The following is a 6,813-nucleotide window of genomic DNA, read 5'->3' as shown; positions in this document are numbered from 1 at the left end:
TTGTGTCATATCCATGAACAATGATTAACTTTGTTTACGTTAAAATAATCCAACCATCGAGCCCTTCCCATTGGTTGTCCTATAACCTTCACAAAAATTCCAAGAAATTTAAAAGAAGCAAACAAGAATAGCACCTTCTTCTTATGGTAAAGAAAATGACCCCATTTTTCATACAACATATAGGTGAAGACAGAAGGCAAACGGAATACATTATTGAGATGACAGGTTTCTACATTCTACATCCAAAAGTTATGTAGAAAATCAAAGGTATTGAGAATGAAGACACGACTTCGAAGTGTAGGAGAATGATTTGTGGAGAGAGGCACACAAAGGTCAAAAGAGTGACAGTGTAGAGGTAAGATCTTCTCTCCTTTTCCCCACATTTTGAATGCATGTGAAGTTGTAAAAAAGTTAAACTAGGAAAAAAGAGAATGGAAACCTTTCACTCCATGTAGGCAACCAATGAAGCATGTGGAAGCATGAAACAAATATAGGCATCCCTTCAAATGAAAATCTCTTTACTTCCTTGGTTAATTTTTTATTTTTATTTGTGAGACCAAAACGAGATTTTCTATGGATCTTAATTTACAAGTGAGATTCTCAAGGAAATATTTTGGAGGCAAAAAAAGGGATCTACATTATTGTCTTAAGCACAGGACATCTGACGGTTTAGGATATAAAAGGCAAGGGAGATCCATAGATAACTCCTCACTTGGATCATGAAATATGATCACCATTGTAGATTGCTAAATGCAGGTTTCGTTGACAAGATCCCCCTCTTGTAACACTGAGTAGTTTGATAGCAATATTTTGAAAAATTATCGTTATGTGTTGCCAACCATGGATAGTAAATTATACTTCCTATTACAAACTTTGGTCCTTCGTTGATTTAATGGGTGTTCATTGAGTCTCTCATGTCATGCACATATTCAATCACTAAGTTTTGGAAAGTCTTTCTACTTGCAATACAAGAGCCTCATTCATTCATATAGAAGTCTTTTTATTTGCAATACAAGAGCCTCATTCATTCATATCACATTGAATTACATTGATAATTGAAGGATATTTTTGGTTAAGAAATATTATTATTGTTATTATTATTATTATTATCCAATTTTAAGGTCACGGCCTAGCCAAACACCAAATTGGTGAACGAGACCCCCTTGTTTGTGGGACAAGGGACCCACCTCCGCGCAGCGATTTGACTGCTAGGTCTACGAAAGCATACATACTCTACCCCCTCTGGTTTTGAACCTATGACCTCTTAGGAAAAAACACATGTTCTTATGTCAAATGTGCATGCAATGTTATATTTGGAAACAATGACCCCCTTTCTTGGAGAAGCACAAACACAAGCTGAATGCAATATGCTTAATGCAAGCTCCATATTTCGAACAAGTTCAATTTTTGTGGACACATTGTCCTAATAGTTTAATACATGCACTCCAATTTTCCCTTGATAGCTGTACGATGTACAAGGCACACCCAAGGAAACTTGAGCATTATGTTTGACACCAACTTCTAGCAGTTAAATGCTAATGAACTCCTATTGAATATCTGCATGCATGCAAATGAAAATTTTGAAATTTTTTGGTTCTCTGTTGGTTCTTTATGGACTTACATCTGCCAATGAAGAAACAATTTCTTTCACCATATTCACACTTCATTTCATTTGAATTTGGGGTGTTGATTGTTCAAAACATATCCTTGTTTTTTGTATTGCAATAAGTCATCTGAATTCTATTTAAAAATATAAGGTATCACAGTTACAAGGCTTTAAAGTTATCCAACAGTCTTCCAAAGAACAAGAACTGCAAGATATTTCCATTTAGCCTACCATATGGACAAGAAAACAATAACAGGATATTTACAAAACAGAGAGAGGCTGATTAACCTCAATGACTACCAACTGATTTGTATGAATGTATATGCAACCAAAACTGCACAAGAACAATATAACAAGGGAGTAAACCCCGTAGGATGTTTAAAGGAACTCATTGGATTTGTACTTAAAACATGGTTCTTTTATAGTGAAGAATTTAGCGCAATGTGTCTCAACTGTTATCCCTGTTATCCACATATTTGGTGTCGTTTCTGTATTGCTTCCCCTCTTTCACACACATTATCATCACATCGGATATCTTATGTGTATGATATACTCACAATAAGTCTAAACAACACTTCTATCATATATTATTGTTTCCCATGATTATTCATTTTGAGGTAAGAAACATACACCAAATCTCCTAATGTTGAACTTAATCAAAATCTCAACTGAAACCTTGTCCCTCGCTACCAATGCAAGGTTGACAATGCAAATGCTTAAACCCATCATTATGTGTAATTATTATAGCAGCTTGCTTTCCATGGCATTAAAGTGGTGGTAATGCACAGCATCTTTCTCACAAATTTCTCAGGCAACGATCTTGGATATGAACTTGGTTGCCAAGTTTCTGTCACCAAATACTGAGATGTTTTTCAGAGCTGATTTTTTTTATTTTGAGCTGTTGAAGCTCAGGGCTCAAACGTATGTCCTTGCTTATTTGCCATCCATGTTCTCACCATGGTCTAGGAGGAATCTGCACACGCTGCTAGCAAATTTTTAATCATCCTGGTCTAGCTGCTTCGAATTTTGCTCATAACAGTCCTGGTGGCCCAGGGTGCTCTCCAATCACCATTCCCTAAAGGTTCCAACAAAGGTTTCCGAAGGGGAGTTGGGCTGGTGAGTAAAATCCCATTTGCATATACTTATAATTCAGACGGCTCTTCCAGAGTATGTGCTTAAAGGTTAAAGGGAATATAACTTTTCATTATGGTGACAAAGAATTCATTTGTTCTACCCTTTTCCAATATTATTAAACTTTCATCTCCTAAGACACTCGATCCGTCCTGTATAGTTGTCCAATGTTTGTTAGTGTGACCTGTCTCCTGCGAGGAAAGTATAGACTTGTTTATTGTCCCCAATCCAACTGCATCCAGGATTTTTCTTAATCTCTCTGTCTTTCATAAGTCTCCTTACCTCATCCATCTCATCCCACCTGCCAGCTCTTGCATAGATGTTTGAGAGTAGCACATAGGGTGCAGGATTTTTCGGATCCAACTCAAAAAGGCGTCCTGCCACATATTGTCCGAGTTCTACATTGTTATGTAATTTACAAGCACTAAGCAAGCAAGTCCACACACTGGCATCAGGCTTTATTTGCATTTTACTGATGAAGCCGTGTGCTTCATCCAGTTGCCCTGCACGTCCAAGAAGGTCAACCATGCAGCTATAGTGCTCCATCGCAGGTTTAATGTGATAGTATTCAGTCATATTATTGAAACATTGGTAGCCCTCATCCACAAGACCTGCATGACAGCAAGCAGATAAAACGGAAAGTAATGTCGCATGGTTCATGACCATCCCAGAATGTTTCATTTGTTCAAAGAGATCGAGGGCTTCCCTGCCACATCCATTTATGGCATATCCTCCAATCATTGATGTCCAAGAGACAACATCTTGTTGATGCATTTTGTCAAATAATGCACGTGCTTTATCTATCCTACCACATTTTGCATACATGTCTATGAGGGCACTTGCTGCAAAAACCTCAGACTGAAATCCATGTTTAATTATTTCCGCATGGACTTCCATGCCATGTTCCAGAGCTGCCATGGTGGCACATGCTGGGAGAATACTGGTCAAAGACTTCAAGTTTGGCTTTTCACCTGCCAGTTGCATTTGTTGGAAAATCTTGACGGCCTCCTCTCCCCACCCATTTTGCATATATCCCGCAATCATTACTGTCCAGCTAACATCATCTCGTATATCCATTTTGTCAAATATCGTACATGCACATCTTATACTCCCACATTTTGCATACATGTCCATTAGGGCATTCATCAGACATCCTTCAGACTGTAATCCATTTCTAATAATATGTAAATGGACCTCCATACCCTGTTCTAAAGATGCCACATTGGTACATGCTAGAAGAATACTCGTAAGGGTTTTCAAGTTTGGCTTCACACCTATCTGTTGCATTTGTTGGAAAAGCTTCAGGCCTTCTTCTGTATATCCATTCTGTACATACCCTGCAATCATCGATGTCCAGGAGACAACATCTCGTTCATGTGTTTTGTGGAATTGAATGCGAGCATTCTCAATGCATCCACATTTTGCATACATGTCTACAAGAGCACTCTCTACAAAGATGTCAGACTTAAGTCCGCTCTTAATTATTTCTGCATGAATTTCCATGCCCAGTTCCAGAGCTGCCAAGTCAGCACATGCTGGGAGAATGCTTGCAAAGGTCTTCAAATTTGGCTTGGCACGTGCCAGCCGCATCTGTTGGAAAAGATTCAAAGCTTCCTCTTCTACGCCATTTTGTGCATACCCTGCAATCATTACTGTCCAGGATGCAACATCTTTTTCAAGTATTTGATCAAACAATTCATGAGCTTTCTCTAGGTTCCCACATTTTGCATACATATCTATCAGAGAATTCACCACAAATATTTCAGAGTGAAGTTCACTTTTCATTATTTCTTCATGAATCTGCATGCCCTGTTCCAAAGCCGCCAAGTCCGCACATGCTGCAAGAATATTGATGAAGGTCATCGAGTTTGGTTTCACACCTGCCAATTGCATTTGCAAGAAAAGTTTTATGGCCTCCTCTCCCATTCCATTCTGTGCATAACCTGCAATCATTACTGTCCAGGATACGACATCCTGCAGATGCATTTCGTCAAACAGCTTGCGTGCTTTCTCAATCCTAGCACATTTTGCATACATGTCTATAAGCGAATTCATCACAGCGACATCGGATTGAAATCCATATCTAACTATCTGCTTATGGATTTCAATACCCTCTTCCAGAGCTGCTAATTTGGTGCATGCCGGTAGAATACTTACAAAGGTCCTTGCATTTGGCTTCACACCAGCCATTTGCATTTTCTGAAACAAATTCAGGGCCTCCTCTTCTCTCTGATTCTGGGCATATCCTGCAATCATCATATTCCAAGACACCGTGTCTTTCCTCTGCATTTTATCAAACACATTTTGTGCCTTCTCTATACTCCCACATTTTGCATACATGTCTACAAGAGCACTCTCCAGGAAAACATCAGCTCTAAATCCATTTGTTATTATTTGTCCGTGAATTTCCATGCCCTGTTCCAGAGCTGCGGAAAAGTCGCATGCTGGGAGAACACTGACAAAGGTTTTCAAGTCAGGCTTCACACCTGCCACTCGCATTTCTCGGAAAAGCTCCAGAGCTTGTTCTCCCAATCCATTCTGTGCATATCCTGCAATCATTGCTGTCCAAGAGATCACATCTCGTTGATCCATTTGGTCAAACATATTGCGTGCATTTTCTATATACCCACATTTTGCATACATGCCAATCAGAGCATTCATCACAAATATATCATATTCACAGCCAGATCTCATCATTTCTTCATGAATCTCCATACCTTCTCCCAGAGCATTCAAACTGGCGCAAGCCGAGAAAACGCTGGCAAACGTGAATCGATCGGGTTGACCACCTGTTCGTAGCATTTTATAAAACAGTACCAGCGCCATGTTTGGGAAGCCGTGTCTGGCATAAGCTGCAATCATCGTATTCCATGAAGACAAATCTCGTTCAGGCATTTGATCAAGAACTCTGTGAGCGGACTCCAAGCTCCCGCACTTGGCATACATATTGAAAAGGGTATTCAGTACAGATTTCTTTGCCGCAAAACCCGTCTCGTTGATATGGGCATGTATTAATTTACCCTCTGATAAAGCCTTCTTCCGGATGCAGCACTGTAAGAGAGAAACATATGTGCAAGTGTCTAGAGGGTAGTGCAGAGCATCCTTTGAACATATTTTGTTATCATTGGAAGCTATATCGTTATAGTCAAATTTTGATTGAAGGGTATTGATAGTAACTCTTCTATGGTGGAACACTGGCTCCAATAAAAGTAGAAATGCCTTATTCTTCCTTCCATATCTTAATGGTTTTAACATTTCCAGTGGTCCAATGGTTTTCGTGTAGGATTTACTGATACTCGGGTTTCCATTGTTATTATCATTTGCCTTGCTCGTGGCTTAGAAACAATCTGATCACTTTGTCCATGTTGACCTGATTCGAACAAGTGCAGGAATGAATCATGAATGAATCGATTGAAAGACGAAATGTTTCGGTGCAGGAATGCATACCATTTATTAGATATGTTCGGATTATTAGAAATGCTCTGAAATTCATAGGAGAACATCCCAATAATGAGTTCATGGCATTTCAGAAAAATAAGAGTGCAACATGGATTTTTAAATTTGGGCTGATAGCATGCCGAAAGCTGAAATTTTATAAAATTGTTTGGACAAATTGTATGTGGTTTTTCGGTGATCGTGAAGAGATCGTTTCAAGGCAGGGAAACAAATCGCCTCGTTCGTAAATTCTATGGAACGGAGATCACGATCATGGCATTTTCGTTTTATAGGTTGCCCGCTGTGGAAGGTTTTCAAATTTCAGACATACAATCATTTAATTATGTCTTGAGTTTTTAGTTGGAATCCACACATGAAAATGTGTTGTTTAAATTAAGTTTTTTTATTTATTATACATATGAATTTATTACTTTGAAAAAATCTCTCTAGCACATAGGTTCACATGTAGCATTTGGATTTACATTTGAAGAGTTTACAAATTTGTGATTCTAACACTTTTTTATCAGATTTTAATCAATTTTGACTTGAAAATATGTCAAAAAAAACTCTCCAAAACATCTAATATATATAGATTATGGTTTTAAGAATTTGTGTTGTCTTCCCCGTGGAGATGAGTTTGT

The 6,813-nt window shown here is 38.5% G+C and overlaps 1 pseudogene; it reads right to left on the bottom strand.

Annotated features, from left to right (window-relative positions):
• Nucleotides 1-1,732: 1,732 nt before the first annotated feature.
• On the bottom strand, nucleotides 1,733-6,465 carry LOC149207681 (pentatricopeptide repeat-containing protein At3g16610 pseudogene; annotated as a pseudogene).
• Between the last annotated feature and the right edge of the window lie 348 nt (nucleotides 6,466-6,813).

This window comes from Pinus tabuliformis, chromosome 1_2, assembly GCF_031772625.1.
Source record: "Pinus tabuliformis cultivar Carrire ecotype Pingquan chromosome 1_2, CPIR1, whole genome shotgun sequence".
Classification (NCBI taxonomy): domain Eukaryota; kingdom Viridiplantae; phylum Streptophyta; class Pinopsida; order Pinales; family Pinaceae; genus Pinus; species Pinus tabuliformis.
The sequence above is the reverse complement of the archived record's forward strand: the minus strand, read 5'-3'. Positions and strand labels throughout refer to the sequence as shown.